We start from the raw sequence: 17,535 nt of genomic DNA, 5'->3' as shown, positions 1-17,535 counted from the left end.
TAGGGGTTAACTGGTTGAATTCTGAGTTTTGCTAACATGTTTTAGATTACCGAACTCGTCATTCGTCAACCTTAGTTATGTCGAGCTTTGGTCTTTTAACAATAAACTTTGTTTATCAATATTAGCTCGCTTATTGCTAGATGACATAACCTGATACAAACAATTGTACATGTTAGACACCACATGCTAGTAGTACTTGCCCTAAGATTGAAATGTAAAAGGAAGTAATGTGTAACGAAAATGCTTGACTACCTATTGCAAGTTACATATACGTATGGGGTAACCATGACGAGTACACTTGGCTAATATGCTAACCAATAGATTAACTTCATCTGGGCTGATACGATAATACGATATAACATTTTAAGAATAACACGATAAAAAAGTCCATGATAAATACAAATATAAACATGATTATTGATAATTCTTCTATAACATAATCAGGGCTTACCTTCACTTTACTTACTAAACATGGCATGATTCTTCGAGGAACTTGATTCATCAATAAAATGAATATTGATATTCAAAAAATATTCATGTACCTATAATAAAAGGGTGAACAATAACTGAACCGTTAAAAGAAACCGAATTGAAAATTGATGAAACCAAACCATAATAAACTGAAATTTGATTAACTAAAATCGAATTAACCAAAATCCGGTTATTGGTTTTTTAATACCAAAATGCACCGAATCTAACCTAACCATTCATACTTTCATGTGTTTCTAACTTTTACATTTATACCTCAAGTTCACATACTTCTAAGCAAAAATATTAGCTCAAGTTTGGTTTTAGCTATTAACCAAACCAAAAACCAACAAACTAACAGAATAAACCGAACCATTAGCCAAAAACTAATTAATTAATAAAATTGTTACTATACACGAGTCGAGCCCGAATCGAACCAGGGTGGACTTGAGCTCAAAATTAAACGAGGCAACGCCAACGTGGCTCGGCTTGAGCTCAAACTTGGAGTTAAACGAGCCTAAGACCGAGCCAGCAAGCTAAGACATGACCCCACCAAGCTAGGGTCGAGCTCGGCTCGTTTACAAAAATGAGCCAGCTCGACTCAGATCGTTTCAAATCAAGTTTTTTGTAGCTAGTTTTATTTAAACTTTTATCGAGCGAGTTATGAGCTTTTTAAACAGCTCGAAATAAAATAAAATAACCGATGACTTTCGATTAATAACCGAACCGAATCAAACAAACAAACGAAAAACACGGTAACACCGTTTAATGGCCGTTAGGCCTTCGTTTCAATCCATCTTCTCTTCCGTCAAATCCTCAACCCTAATTCTCCGTCACCGTCACATCACCACCGTCACACCACCGCACCGCCACCGCAACCACAGCCTCCGGCCGCCGCTGTCTCAACACGAAACCCTGGCGCAGATGATCAGCAAAGCCATACGCCGTCCCGGCGCAAAGCTAGGGTTTATGCGGACGTTAATGTCGTTAGACCTAATGAGTATTCGGATTACGAGTCGTTGATCGTTCAGTGGGGGTTAGGGCTCAAATCAGACTTTAATTTCAATTTATATTGTTCATCATCATCATCATCATTATTATTATTATTTATATATTTTTTAATATTTGTGTGAATTTGACAATAATGATGGTTATTATAGGGAGCAGGATAATTATGAGGTGGTGAGGAAGGTTGGGAGGGGGAAATACAGTGAGGTTTTCGAAGGATTTGATCGGATCGATGACGAGAAATGCGTTATTAAGATACTCAAGCCTGTTAAGAAGAAAAAGGTTAGCGTATTTGTTGTCTGTATGATATTTTTCTACTAGGCGCCAACTGCTCAACAAGTAATCCCCGGGTACTCCCCGACTAAGGCCGGGTAGGCGCAACTCCCACTCGAATCCAGAGCTAGTTGGTTCTCCCCGAAATGTGTTGAGGCGCAGCAATTGACTTAGGAAAGAAAAAGTGTGTAATAGTCGACCAAGTTGGCAGCGGTGTTAGCGGGTAAGGATCACCATAGTTACAAAATTTATACATAGACCACCTTAGTAATAAGTTTATAACCATTAGGTATAACCATTAGGATCAAGTTTGTAATTAGTTAAGTCCAGGGATCAAGCGTGCAATATCTGCAAACCATAGGGACCAACCATGCAGTTAACTGACTAAGGGGGTGTTTGGCCTAGCTTTTTTAACAAAGCTTATAGCTTTTTTTTTTTAACAAAATAAGCTTAACTCGGTGTTTGGTTTAGCTTTTTAAGCTTATGCTTATAAGCTTATATAAGCTAATTTGAAGAAGCTTATTTAAAGATGGTTTTTTAGCTTATTTGAAGAAGCTTATTTGTGTAAGGGTGTAAGCTACTCATTTCCCTCAAATGGTGGTGGATTAATAATTATTGAAGCTACTTATTACTATAACAAATTAAAGAATGGTGGATTTAACAACTTATTATCAACTTGTAGAATATAAGCTAACCCAAACACTTAAAAAGAGCTTATCAAATAATAGAAAATAAGCTATAAGCTACTTCAAAATACAAGCATAAGCCAAAAAATAAAAGCTAGGCCAAACACCCCCTAAGTCAACGTTTACATATTGATAATGCAAAATACAGATAAAAGTCATCTGTTGTGTATAAGCTAACATTTATGTTAGGATTTGTCACTATGTGAGTGAGCAGGGTTTTTTACTTAGTCTAGCTTTCTACTAAACCTCATTGTGGAAGAAGTGACTCTGGCTTATTAACGTTTTTTGGTTCTCAATGAAAAGGTCTGCCTGCACGTGTGCTCAAATTGTTCATTCGTTACCTTTAGTTTAGCCAAAATGGGTCATATGTTCATGATTTCAATCCCTACTAGGTTATTTTGAGGCTTGTCTTGGTTAACATCATTGCACATGATGCGTTGCGTTTCCATGTTGCGATTCTGATGCGCCGATTTTTCAACAAAACGGTCATTGCAAAATACGCTATGATGCGTGCAACATGGAATTAGGTTTGGGTTGGATCTTGTAGTTATGGAAGGTGGTACTTTTACATAGCGATGATGCAGAATATAGATAAAGTCATCAGATTTTTAGCCTGTAGATGTTTCTTTTTCATGATATGGAGTTGAAGTTGTATATAGGTTAACATTTATGTTTGGATTTGCCTGTATAATGTGACTATGTGAGTAGGATTCTTTTACTTAGAGTACTAATTTGGCTTTCTACTAAACCTCATTGTGTAAGTCAGTCACAATGAGTTCATTAACCAGGTAGTAAGACGTTGTTTTTGAATAAAATGGGCTGCACATATGCTTAAATTGTTCATTAGTATTTTTTCTAGTGTTTGCCGAAAAGGGTAATATGTGTATGGATCTGATCGCATAACATGGCTTGTAAGCATGTCATTATGGGTGGCATGTGTATCTCAGATAAGATAAAAGGAGTAGAGATTGAGATAGTTTGAGCATGTGAAGAGGAGACAGATGATGGCTTCATTAAGAACCATGGAAACCCTCACCTTAGAGGGGAGGAGTAGAGGCAGGCCCAAGCCCCAAACTAACATGGGATGAGTGAATTATGCAGGATTGTTGGACCTGCATCTCTCCGAGGGCATGATTGGGGATGGGAGTTCTTGGATGCATTGTATTAGGGTTATGGACTTTTTTGGTGGTATAGACCTGTCTTAGATTTGTCTTGCGGGCTGCGGCCATAGCTTTTCCTATTTTTTTGTTTGCCTTAGCCTTGCCTAGTTGACCTTTTTAGGAGAGTGTATATGTGCTTATATAGGAGTTAGTGTTTTTTTTAAAAATTTTTTTATTTGGCTCTTTGCACTGCGTAGCTACTATTGTTTATTCATCACATGCTTTTTGGTATTCTTAAAATTTAGTATTTCCTATTTTGCGCTTCATTCTCTTGTTTTGAATTTACAGGGATAAATGAAACTAGGAAAAAAGAATAGAGGAGATATGAAAGGGATAGAAAAATTATCACTTTGTTTGTGTTCTCGAGGGGAAAATGGAAACTCATGTTCTTGAGTTGGAGAGAAAAAGTTTACAATTATTCCTTTAATGTGTAGTATTTGTCTATTGACTCTCTTTGATTATCTTAAAAGTTCTATTGTTAGGCATATGTTTTGTCATCACTAAAATAATTCTCTCTGATCTTTCTCCAAACATTAAAGAAAAAATTTTGGCAGGAAAACTTCTCAAATCTTTCTTCTTTTTTTCGACTTTTCTTTCATTCTCTTAAAAAAAACCCAGAGCGCAAATATTTTTCAATTCTTTCACTTTTTTTTTTCTCTTAAAAAAACACAAGAACATTGTTGGGATTTTTCTGGAGGATCAAATAAATAAAGTTGCCAAATATGTAACTACAATGGGAGTGTTTGACTATTTTTACATGTAGGTAAAGTGGGTAACATAACTAATAGTATTGTATATTAATGATAATTATCTTGTTATTCATAATTCAAATATATGTAAATATATCCCTAAAATAGGGGATTCCATGTATTATATATTGACATTGGTTAATGAGAAGAGGCGAGGATTTTATCCATCTATTATGGTATCATAAGCCAATCGATCTCCATCCTTTTCTCTCCCTCCCACCCTCCACTACAAACCCTAACAGCCGGCCCTACCATCGCCGGCAACCCCTCTTCTCATCCTCCAGTTCAATCAGCGGCTCCCATGGCATCCCTTATTCACCCAGCCATCACGGTCACCAACATTAAGAACTTCATTCCGATCACTCTCGATAACGAGAGTGCTCAATACGTAACTTGGTCGGAATTATTCAAAATCCACTGCACGGCTTTTCTTGTTGCTGACCATCTCGAGCCGAGACAGCAGTCCTCGTCTTCCTCCTCTGCGGCTGCTAACAAAGACAAAGAAAAAGACCCAGCCTCAACACAAGATTCTTGGAAAAGATTGGACGCTATCGTCCTACAGTGGATATACGGGACGATTTCCACCGACCTCCTTCGGACCATTCTCAAGAAAGACACCACGGCGTACGACGCGTTGATCGCTCTCGAAAACCTCTTTCAAGACAACAAGAGTTCGCGTGCCCTGTATCTGCAGGCTAAGCTCACCAACAGACGACTCGAGAATTTCAAGGACATGGCTGCATATTGCCAGGATTAAGATGCTTGCTGACCAACTTCACAATGTTGATGTTCCTCTGTCCCAAACACAATTGGTTTTGAAATTACTTGGGGGCCTAACAGAACAATACGTCACCATTGCTACCGTGATCCGTAATAAGGAACCATTGCCTGATTTCAATAACTGCCGCTCGCAACTCTGCCAGGAAGAAACTGAAAGGGTAGCCCTTGCACTCCATGCCGCCAACTTGGCAGCCACTGCCCTACAGGTCAGCTCTAACGGTAGCAACAACGCACCCTCCGATCAACGTGCAGAAGCGAGAAACGACCAGAATCTGGACAGGGGACGGGTCAACAGCAGCAGTAACAGCCGCGGACGCGGCAGGGGCAGAGGTCGTGGGAGGAATATGGCTAGTCGCGGTCGCGGGTCTTTCCCGCAGGTCGGGTATTATCCATGGGCACCGTTTCCTGGCATGTGGTCTAACCCGGGTGCGGGGGCGTCTCAATGGCAGCAGTGGGCGCCGTCTCCACCTTGCCCATACCCGACAAATTCACGGCCTAACTCATCCGGTCATGGAGTTCTCGGTCCGAGACCATCTCAGGCCTATACCGCCGGCTACACTCCCACCGACATCGAACAGGCTCTTCACACCATGGCCCTTAATCCTCCTAAGCAGCCATGGTTCATGGATACAGGTGCCACGAACCACATGACCAACAACCCAGGTAATTTCAATTTTTTTTTTAATAATGGCAATTCACGAAATATAATTGTTGGTGACGGTAATACCATTCCCGTAGTCGGACAAGGCAACCAAACCCTAACACCACCTTTCCCACCCCTAAAACTAAACAACGTTCTCCTTGCACCTAATATTATCAAAAACCTTTTATCGGTTTGTTGATGGTAGAAACCAACAACTGGGTATCGACTGTGGGGAAACGTTTAGTCCTGTCGTAAAGCCGGCCACTATTCGCACGGTAATATCGTTGGCATTTTCACAGTCTTGGTTGATTCATCAGCTCGATGTGACGAATGCGTTTCTACACGGAACACTTCATGAGACAGTATATATGCATCAACCGGTTTCGTCACCGCGATTATCCGAACCATGTATGTCGACTAAAGAAATCTTTATACGGGTTAAAACAGGCACCGAGGGCGTGGTACCAAAGATTTACAGACTTCGTTGTCACACTCGGGTTTCACCCAAAGCCGGTGTGATAACTCACTTTTTGTGTATCAACATGGATCCGAGACGGCCTATATTCTTATTTACGTTGACGACATAATTCTCACCACCTCCTCAGAAGCTCTAAGACTTCACATCATGGCCAAACTTGCTTCATAATTTGCTATGAAAGACCTTGGTCCGCTTAGTTTCTTTCTGGGGATTTCGGTCAAACGAGACGGTGATTCTATGTTCTTATCTCAACGTAATTATGTGAATGAAATCTTGGAAAGAGTAGGTATGTCTACATGTAAATCAGTACCCACACCTGTTGATACAAAACCGAAGTTGAGTGATAACGACGGGTACGACTTCGAAGACCCAACTCTCTACCGAAGCTTGGCCGGGGCTCTACAATACCTCACATTTACCCGCCCCGACATTTCTTACGCAGTCCAGCAGGTGTGCATTCACATGCATTCACCCAAGGTCTCACTGGAATGCGTTACTTCGGATTTTGCGGTACCTCCGAGGGTCCTCGGATCTCGGCCTCACACTCGGTCCGACACGGACACTTGCACTACGGGCATATACGGACGCGGACTGGGCTGGTTGCACAGACACTCGTCGATCGACATCCGGCTATTGTGTTTACTTGGGGGATAATCTTTTATCTTGGTCGTCAAAACGCCTGTCGACCTATCGCGTTCTAGCGCAGAGGCTGAGTATAGGGGTGTAGCCAATGTCGTGGCGGAAATTTGTTGGCTGCGGAACTTACTTTTGGAACTACATCGCCCACTATCGGTAGCGACTTTAGTGTACTGTGACAATATAAGTGCGATATATTTATCGGGTAATCCAGTGCAACACCAAAGAACGAAACACATCGAGCTAGATATACACTTTGTTCGCGAGCAGGTTCAACGAGGAAAGGTTCGCATCGTACATGTACCGACACGCTACCAGATTGCAAATATCTTCACAGATATCTTCACGAAGGGACTCCCGAAGATTCTTTTGATGACTTCCGAGCCAGTCTCAGCATTCGATCACCTCCCGCTTCGACTGCGGGGGTGTAATAGTATTGTATATTAATGATAATTATCTTGTTATTCATAATTCAAATATATGTAAATATATCCCTAAAATAGGGGATTCCATGTATTATATATTGACATTGGTTAATGAGAAGAGGCGAGGATTTTATCCATCTATTAACAACAATTATATGAAAAAAGATAAGAGAGAATTGCAAGATTCAAGGTTGATAGTTAAGTTTGTTACAACTTACAATGTTGTTCATCTTATCCTTTAATATTCACAAATGTGCCTAGCTGCAAATGGTTTTTGATAAAATGTGTTACTTGAAGCTGCTATTCACAAAACTTTACATTCCGGAATAAGATGATATACCTATGGTATAGGTTCTTAGTCGTGCTTCTACTTACTCTTTTGTAGCTAGGTAGCATGCTAAAGCTAAAGCTCATTGTTGGAAAATATGCATGAAGGATAATAGAGTGGTAGCTGTAGATTTAGTGATATTTTTGGTTATAAAAGAAAAATATGTATAGACAGTAGGAAAATTCACTTGGTTTATTACGATTTGAAATAGTACTTTTACTCTTGCTCTTTTCATATTGCAGTGTTTTGCAAACATGCATTTTGTTCATATTTCTCTAAACGCAGATCAAGAGGGAGATCAAAATCCTACAAAACCTTTGTGGTGGGCCAAATATTGTCAAATTACTGGATATTGTTAGAGATCAGCAATCAAGGACACCAAGTCTAATATTTGAATATGTGAACAACACTGATTTCAAAGTCCTGTATCCGACACTCTCTGAACTTGACATCCGCTATTATATTTACGAACTTTTAAAAGTAGGCATTTCTAAAACTTGCTTCTTTTATGAGTTTATCAAACATTTATATACTTCTAATGTACCTTGTATTGATTGAAATTAGGCTTTAGATTACTGTCATTCTCAAGGAATCATGCATCGAGACGTTAAACCTCATAATGTAATGATTGATCATGAAAAACGCAAGCTTCGGCTTATAGATTGGGGTCTTGCAGAATTTTATCATCCCGGGAAAGAATATAATGTTCGTGTGGCATCTAGGTTTGTATTTAATACTTTTTACTTTTCTTAATCGAGTAAATAGTATTTACTACTCGTTTTTTTATTCTTGTTGATTGCAGATATTTTAAAGGTCCAGAATTGCTTGTGGACTTGCAAGATTATGATTACTCACTAGACTTATGGAGCCTGGGTTGTATGTTTGCTGGAATGGTGATTATATTTCTTTAAATTTATTTTTTTTATATAAAATGTGTTTTTTAATGTTTTTTTAAATGGCTATGTTGTGCAGATATTTCGTAAGGAACCGTTTTTTTATGGACATGACAATTATGATCGGCTACTTAAAATCGCCAAGGTACGAATGCTGTTTCAGATGTGTTTATAAAACACCTGGCAATCATGACCCGTCAAGAAGTGGATTGATTTTTTAAAAGGATTTTGTTTTATGGGTTCATGTTAGTTTGTTAATAGTATAAACGAACAGTTCATGAACGTAAACGAATGAACATGACTGAACATTAGGCCTCGCGAAACACTCGGGTCGGGTTGGGCAGCGTGCCAGGTCAGAACGAGGCAGTTTAAGAATAAGGATTGTATTTACAGCCCTAATTAGCCCCAAAAATTAACAGTTGGGTGCAGTTTGGCAGGCATACTGAACATAGATGAACGAAATCAATCTATTGGGCCTAAAAGAATAATACAACTTGACTAAATTGTAATGGGTGATATCTTAATTTCATAAACTAGACGGAATTATAATGGGCCTAAAAAGTTAAGTGAATGTATAAACATAAGTGAACGTTTACGAACGAGGCATATGTTCATGCTTGTTCGTTTAACTTGAAGAACAAAAAAAACTTGTTCATACTTGTTCATGTTTATTCATGTATTAAATAAATGAACATAAACGTACTACATGCCGAACGGTTCACTGAACGTTCGGTTCGTTTACAGACCTAGTCATACATATACAATCATGAAATATAATGGATATTTTATTTTTCTTTATTTTTTTTGACATAGGTATTAGGGACAGATGAGCTAAATGCTTATTTACAAAGGTATCACTTAGAGCTAGATCCACATCTAGTTGAACTTGTTGGAAGGTTCGTAACATATGCTAAATTTCACTTTTTTAATTTTCTTTATTAAATTAGAAAATGGTAATACAATTATCTATCGATGCAGGCATAGCAGGAAACCTTGGTCAAAGTTCATTAATTCTGATAATCAACACTTAGCTGTCCCCGAGGTAAAGAAACATCTTCTCATGTATGTGTTTCGTGCTTGTGGTTTATATGTATTGTTTGGTTGACCAGGCAGTTGACTTTCTTGACAAGTTGCTTCGGTATGATCATCAAGAAAGACCTACTGCTAAAGAAGCAATGGTAAGCTTGTTTTTTTCTTTGAATTACTATTCAACCGGTTGAGCGTGTTTTGAAATATTAATATTGTCGTGTTTGTGTTTGCTTAACCGCAGGCACATCCGTATTTTTCCCCAATAAGAAATGCTGAAAGCAGCCGGACGCGTGTGTAGTGCGAAAGAATGAAAAGCAGTCGGTACCTTTTTCCTCTGTGTCGTGACCCGATTATTGATCATACTTATTTCATTTGTTCTTTTTTATGTTATTTTGTAGTTTTCGTTTCATCGGAAAACATGCTGTGTGATTGTGAAAATGTTTTTTTTTTCATTATTATTTTTTGTAATTTTTCTGTTGAAAGATGAATGGTTCATTTTTTAGTTGTAGCCTGTGTTGTAAGTTTTGGGTTGCAAGTCATTTATATAAATTTTGTTTATTAAAAAAAATGTTATTTGAGCTTTTATTGTATCAAGCAATGCTGTAGTAATTGCTAGTCGTTAGTTGGCTGATGGGATGGGGACTAGCGATTAATCGGTATTAATCAAGATTAATCGGCACGTAGTCGGGATTTTTACAACCATTGTAGCAAGTCAAGTGTTTTTAAGTTATTTGATCTTGGGCCTCAATTGAAAATGTTTTAGTGCATGCTAATAGTCTTATAAAATTCATATTAAAAACCATAGTAAATTTTGCAACAAAAATTCGTAGCAAAGTTTGTAGCAAAATATCATCAGTTGATGTCAAGGTAACATCGTTGCGAACGTGATTTTGTATTGAATGATTGCTTAGGTGGTAGGTAGATAAGAAGTTGTAGGTCTCAGGCGCGATCACCTAGATAGGCTCGAAAATTGTAAAAAAAAAAAATTTTAAATATATATAAATGAAACCTTCCTATTTTCTCTCAAGCAACCAGATTGCTTTATTTGTAAATGGCGGTTTTCCATATATTTGACCCGAAATTACGGGTATGAGTCTCACCAAATCCAGATAGCCATTAAATGAGTTATAACATCTCATTATATTAAAAAGTAATCTCACCAAATAATTGATATGAAAATCCTATAAAATATGGATATACTAAAAATTAATATCTGATTTAAAAAAAGATATTATTTATAATTATGAAATGATTTTATTGTAAAATGAAAATAAACGGGTCGTGGGTCTCATCAAATCCAGATAGCTTTTAAACGGGTTATAACATCTCATTTATTTGTGAAACCATTTTATCATCAAACCCTAAGTATATTATAAATTTTCCTTACAATAAATAAAATTAAAATACAAAAAAATATATAAATATTAGAAACGTAAAATGTAAAACAAACCCCGTAATCAAATCCTAATTTAATTTCTCAATATAGATTTAGTTCATTACTGATTTTTTTTTTCTTTTAAGTTTAATTTAAATGAAAAGTTTCACAAAATAATATCCAAATTATGACAAATGAACATAAACGTATAAATATAAACATTAAGTAGATATTTCATTCAGTGTTTCATTAAAAAATGAACATAACCCAAAATAAATTAATCAAAATAAGTTCAAGTAAATTATTAACTTCTTACAATAAATAAACTAAAATCCAAAAAAATACATTCACAATATTAGAAACGAAAAATTTAAGCAACTCCTGTAATACAGTAGAAACTCGATAAATTAATACTCGGTTATTTAATAAACTCTCTAAGATAATATTTTTTGTCAGTCCCGACTCGGGGATAGGGTGCTAAATTAATAATTCGTTAAAATTATAAGATAATACATTTTTGATAATTTCTTTAGACCCCATATAAGATATAAATTAATAATTCCTTATAATATTACATTAATGATTTATGAAGGTTTTTTGAAAAATGACTCAATTGTCTTTTGTTTTTTGTTGAAATCAATTTCCCCTTGAATCTCGTCTCTAATTTTCCTTAGCATGGTAAGAACTTCTGGTGTTGTTTTCTCATAGCTCAACAAGAAATCGTTCAATGTGATTGTCGCTTTAATAGCTTATTGTTCAATGTGATTGTTCAATGTGATTGTAGAACTTTCATCATCTTCTTCATCGATATCATCTTTATTAATTCCAATAACGCTTTCAATAATTTCTTCATTAGTCAACAACTGTGCAACTACATTTTCTTCTAGGTGAGTCAGAACATTCTACTATAAATTAATAAAATATTAATTAATATATAAATTAATAATTATTAATTTATCGATTAATTAATAACTCTTTTAATTAATAAATTTTGGTGGTCCCAAGTGTATTATTTTATAGAGTTTCTACTGTACAGGGATAAAAACTAGTATTTTATATATACATATATATTTAAAAAAACTGTATTTTTAATAAAAGAAACACTACCAACCCATTTTTTGTAAAAGAAATTACAATTACTATTGTATTATTTACTTTTCTTATATACAAGTTCTTGAATTTATATTTACTTAAGGCCTAAATTTTTACTCGTCTTCGACCCAGAATTTTTACGATTTTAAGGGATGAGCAAATTCGGTATCGGTACAGAAATCGGCACCGATTTGGTACCGTCGGTATCGAATCGGTAGTTTAGTACCAAAGTTTTGAGTTTCGGGATTGGTACGGTATCGGTATTTCCTGAAATTTAACTTAAATATGGTACCGAACCGAAAATTTTGGTACCGGTACTAGTACCAAGATTTGAGATTTTCGGGATCGGGATTTTTGGTACCGGTACTGTACCGATCTCATCCCTAGTTCTCTATGTTGATCGAGGGTGTGAGTTGGTGTCACTGAACAATCTAAGACGAAACTCATATGCTTGCGTTTAAACGAGTTTGGTCAGTATCTGGTCGAACCTGCAACACACACACACACATTGGCTTTTGGTTTGGGTCAGCTCGAGCTTGAAGTTAAACGAGCCTAAAAGCAACCCAACAAGCTGAGCCAAGCTTGGCTCGTTTAAAAATATGAGTTGGCTTAACTTAGGTAGTTTCAAATCAAGTTTTTTTAGCTAGCTTTATTCGAGCATTTATCAAGCGAGCTACAAGTCGCGAGCTGTCACACCCCAACCTATAGCGGAATATGCCGGGGTGCGACACATTTGTATCATAACTCAAAGACACTAATAATAATAATAAGTGTCAATATCTAAATTTATTTATTCACAACAATCGTACACAAATAATTCAAATGAAGAAGAATTTAATACAACATTTAAACTTTATAATTTTTAACCTAAAGTCCAAATCTATGTTTTTACTTCAAATAACTTCTTATAGCAACCTGCATTATGCGTTAAAATAATTTGTCAACAACACATGTTGAACGAGTAATTTCACAGTTTGGTGTAAATATAATAATATTATATGTGATATAAACAATTCCTGATCATTTTCTGGGTGTGACCTAAAAGAAAACCCAAAGGGACGTATGACGCAAACCGGTTGGTTGGATTACCTCTCAGTTTCTCCAACAATATTAAAGCACTCTAATGACTAGATAACCTCTCAGTATCACTAATCACAACACATCCGGGAGTGTAAGGAACGTAAGGAGTAACCTAAAGATGCTCAAAATAATTAGGATAGCAAAAAGCAAAAGACAATAAGGGGGAAATGTCACACCCCGACCAATGAAGGCGGAAACGTCGAGGCGCGACATAATTGCTCGTTGCACAATGACACTATAAAGTTACAATATTTAAACAACTCATTTAAATCCATATCATCATAAATAACACAACAATTGTTCATACAAAATGCCAAATAGATAGATAAACAAATAACTTGTTCTTTTATTTTTTAATATCCTAAAGCCAAGAGAATAAGTTTCTTCAATTAATCCAATCAAGCTAACATCAAACCTGTAATATTGCATAAAATAGAGTTTGTCAACACGAAGGTTGGTGAGCAATTTTCACAGTTTTGGACAATAACTATATAGTAATGAAATGGTTGCCCTCTTTTTCAATCTAGTTTATATTTTTCTTTTAGCTTTTTGCGGGCCCATCTGCAAATTATGTCCATCAACTACAAAATGATAAATCAACATCATAAATTAATTCAACTTTAAATTGGCTATGCATTATTTTATTGAGAAAATTCCTAAAATAGTCAGAACTTTTAAAATAGCTCTTTTTTCTTCAAAAATTTTTAGAATTTGAACTGTCAAGATACACTGGGAAAAGAAAAAAATAAAGAGGGAGCAAACCAAATTTCGAAAGAAAGTCATGTAGGAGACGAGATTTTGGGAAATAATAAAGGTAAAATCCAAATTTTTCAAAAAACCGTCTTGAGAGACTGTTTTTTATGTTTCCTACATTTCCCGTTCATATTTTCAAATTCTTGAAAAAATATATTTGACAATTATACCCCTGAACCACCACCACCACCACCTTGAACCACCACCATCACCGACGCTGTCGCCCCCACCCCATCACCACCACCGTCACTACCACCATAATATATATAAGACATACACCTTCAATCAATTTTCAACTTGCTGTAAGATCCGACATGAGCACAGGCAACACATGGTGCTTCATCATCGGTGGCTCCATGCATCTCACAGTTGGCACCGTGAAAAACCATATATTATTGTTGAAATCTTTCGACAACGGGAAGATTTGACTTCCTTTCATATATATCATGTTTAAGTAAATTTTGAGGGTGCAGCGGTGATGGAGGCGGCTATGGTGGTAGTGACGGTGGTGGTGATGGGGTGGGGGCGACGGCGTCGGTGATGGTGGTGGTTCAAGGGGGTGGTGGTGGTTCAGGGGTATAATTGTCAAAAATATATTTTTCCAATAATTTGAAAATATGGATGGGAAAGGTAGAAAACATAAAAAAACAGTTTCTCAATACGGTTTTTTGAAAAAAAAAAAGTTTTGGAAAAATCTGGACTTTTACTCCAAGATTACAAAAAATTGAACTTTACCTTCATTATTTCCCCAAATCTCGTCTCCTACCTGACTTTCTTCCAAAATTTGACCTGCTCCCTATTTATTTTTATCTTTTCCTAATGCATCTTGACAGTCTAAGTTCTAAAAGATTTCAAAGAAAAAAGAGCTATTTTAGAAATTCTCTTACTAAAAAGGGCTATTTTGAGAATTTTCTCTTATTCTTTTTTTACTTTTTTACTCGTGAAAACATAGTGACGACTTTGTAAACATTATTTTGCATACTGTGTTAATTTTTGTTATTATTATTGTTATTAATAAGTGTTACGTTTCTCTTTTTTTTCTTTTCTTTTTAATATACTTTATATAATAGTTAATTATAATTATAATAAAAATTAGTGATATATAACATATGTTCATCATTTTATTCGATAGGTCTTAAGTTTAGTAAAAATGTTTCATTTTAGCTCATCGTCTTTTAAAACCATTAAACCCACACATGAATCAAATAATAATAACATTCAATAAAAACTTGGCTTAAAAGTACTTAAAAGTGTAGAGAATATTTATATAATAATACGTATAGTTGAGACCACATCAAATATCCCCACATTTAAACCTATTTCGTCCTTGAGAAAACTGTTTGCAATGGAATCATAATCGGAAAAACTGATTTTCAAAACATTTAGGTTACTTTAATTAATAATAAATAAATGCAAAAACCACGATTGTCGATATTGTTGTCCACTTAAATCGAGCCACCAACCTATCAAGCCCCCATCATATTTAACTATTAAGTTCAAGTGATATCAATAAACCTATGGGGTCTCACCCCTAAAGAGTTACAGATCTGCTTTGTAACACCCCGACCAAAGGCGGATTATACATCGGGGCGCCACATATTGCTTCATTACTCGCGACACTATTGGTGTCAATATTTATTAATACACATTTTATCGCGCACGCGCAGCGGGGGAAATAAAGAACATAAATCAAACATAAATCAATATATTATAAATTATAACATTCAAACAACAGGAACTTGTCTTGATACATTTTAATTCTAGGTCCAAAAGTAAAAACGTCCTACGTGTCCACAAGCTCCAAGACAGCTACTGCAAACCTGAACATGTGTTAAAATAAACGTCAAACACTTGCGTGTTGGTGAGAAATCAAGTTTAATAGATAATCATAGATAATCACAGTAAATCTGCGCGCAACACGTGTATGTCTGGAGTTTAACAAGGGTGTAATCAGATTGTGATCAAGCCTAAGATAGTTCATAGATCATAGTTCAATCCATGCTCCCAATTGAGCATAAAAACGAGAAAACATCTGTGCAAGTGTAAACAAAGAAAACCGTAAACGATAGGTCTCCCGTGTTCAACTAATGGTACCAACGGAACTGCGGAATAGGCCGAACAAAGCGGTTAATGATACACACATACAAATAAACAGCCAAGTAAACGTCCTCAACACATGGGATACTGCGCGACTAAAGTTCATAAACAAGTTTAAGACTCAAGTTTTATATGAACACATGAACATCCCAAAGCATTTAAAATAAAAAGGGATTAGATACGAGATAACTCACTTGATAAACGATGCGGTGATAGATATGCAAGAATCAACTCTTAAACAAGCAAAGTTAACCTATAATTAAAGATTATTGTTTTAACGATTGGTTTTAAGTCTTGATTATAAGTTAGCATAATTAATAAGTAAACTATTATATATAATATATATATTACCGGAAAAGCAGGAAGAACAAGGAGGAAGACGGAGGCAGAGAGGAAGACGGCAGAGAGAACAAGGAGCAAGAGAACAGGAGAGATTAAGTGTTTTGTGTGTGATGTGTTAGGAAAAATAATACTATTATTTATAGAGAAACCCTAGGAGACACAATCCCTAGAAAAAGGGGAAAAGATCTCAAAAAGTAAAAGATTCCAAAAGCAAAAGATATGGAAAGATATGGCAGCTGCAGGGGGCAAAGAAAAAGCTGACAGGGAACAGTAAAAAGCATGGGCGGGTCAGATAAAGGTACTGGTCAAGCATGGAAAAAGCAGATCTCAAAAGATAATGTCAGTCACTTTATCTGTCAACCAATGGGGTTGGTGCGCATGCTGCGCCGAAAGTAACTTTTCAGACATAAAGCAGATTAGGTCAACAGCTCAAAAGATAAGACAACACAAAAGCAAACGGCTAGATTCAACACAAGAAAACTCAAAGGGTACAGCGCGAGAAGGCTAAGGTGCGAAGGCAAACACAGAAGGTCAAGAGAGCGCGAACGCGAAGGTAGACAAAAACAACCTTAACGCGTCGCGGAAAGAACTATATTTCCATGCGCACTGCGGGAAGAACCACATTTCTTAGCGCGCCGCGGGAGGAACTAAGATTCCTAGCGCGCCGCGGGAAGAACTATAATTCTTCGCGCGTCGAGGGAACTACAAATCCTTAGCGCGTCGCGGGAAGCGTTCGTCTCGCGTAACGCAGGAACAGATGGTCTTCACGCAGGATTCCTTGTAAGGGGTCTGGCGCGTGGAGCTGCGCAGACATCCTTAGGCGGGAAGGAACAAAGGACAAGCAAAGAGAGGGAAGCAAGGCTTAAGGGCGGGACGGCGACAAGAGGGAAAAGAAGGCGGAAAGAGAGAGGAGAGGGACGGGACAGCGGAAAGAAAGAGAGAGAAAGAGGCGGGAAGGAAAATATATATTATTATTAAAAGTAAAATATAAGTATAAATATTAAATAATAAAAGAGAGATCGGGTCAGAGAAACGGGTACCTGGGTCGGGTCGGATCGGGGCAGATGTCACAGTCTCCCCTACTTTAAGAAATTTCGTCCCGAAATTTATCTCGAAGTAGGTTGCGCAGAGAACAGGTGCGGGTACTTGATCTTCATTTGATCCTCCCTTTCCCATGTAAACTCGGCTCCGCGCTTGGACTCCCAGCGAACTTTCACGATAGGGATACGACTGCGCTTGG

The 17,535-nt window shown here is 36.8% G+C and overlaps 1 pseudogene across 1 annotated transcript; it reads left to right on the top strand.

Moving 5' to 3' along the window:
* Nucleotides 1-1,236: 1,236 nt before the first annotated feature.
* Nucleotides 1,237-9,958, top strand: LOC143626326 (casein kinase II subunit alpha-2-like; annotated as a pseudogene). Its single transcript, XR_013152413.1, has 10 exons — nucleotides 1,237-1,504; nucleotides 1,629-1,758; nucleotides 7,920-8,114; nucleotides 8,199-8,356; nucleotides 8,437-8,527; nucleotides 8,607-8,672; nucleotides 9,341-9,423; nucleotides 9,506-9,569; nucleotides 9,637-9,705; nucleotides 9,798-9,958. The product of XR_013152413.1 is annotated as a casein kinase II subunit alpha-2-like (transcript).
* The last annotated feature ends 7,577 nt before the right edge of the window (nucleotides 9,959-17,535 follow it).

The sequence above is a fragment of the Bidens hawaiensis genome, unplaced genomic scaffold (genome assembly GCF_021521415.1).
Source record: "Bidens hawaiensis isolate Kalapana, Puna unplaced genomic scaffold, B.hawaiensis_p1.1 tig00004357_1, whole genome shotgun sequence".
Classification (NCBI taxonomy): Eukaryota; Viridiplantae; Streptophyta; class Magnoliopsida; order Asterales; family Asteraceae; genus Bidens; species Bidens hawaiensis.
This window is presented reverse-complemented; position numbering and strand designations above follow the sequence as displayed.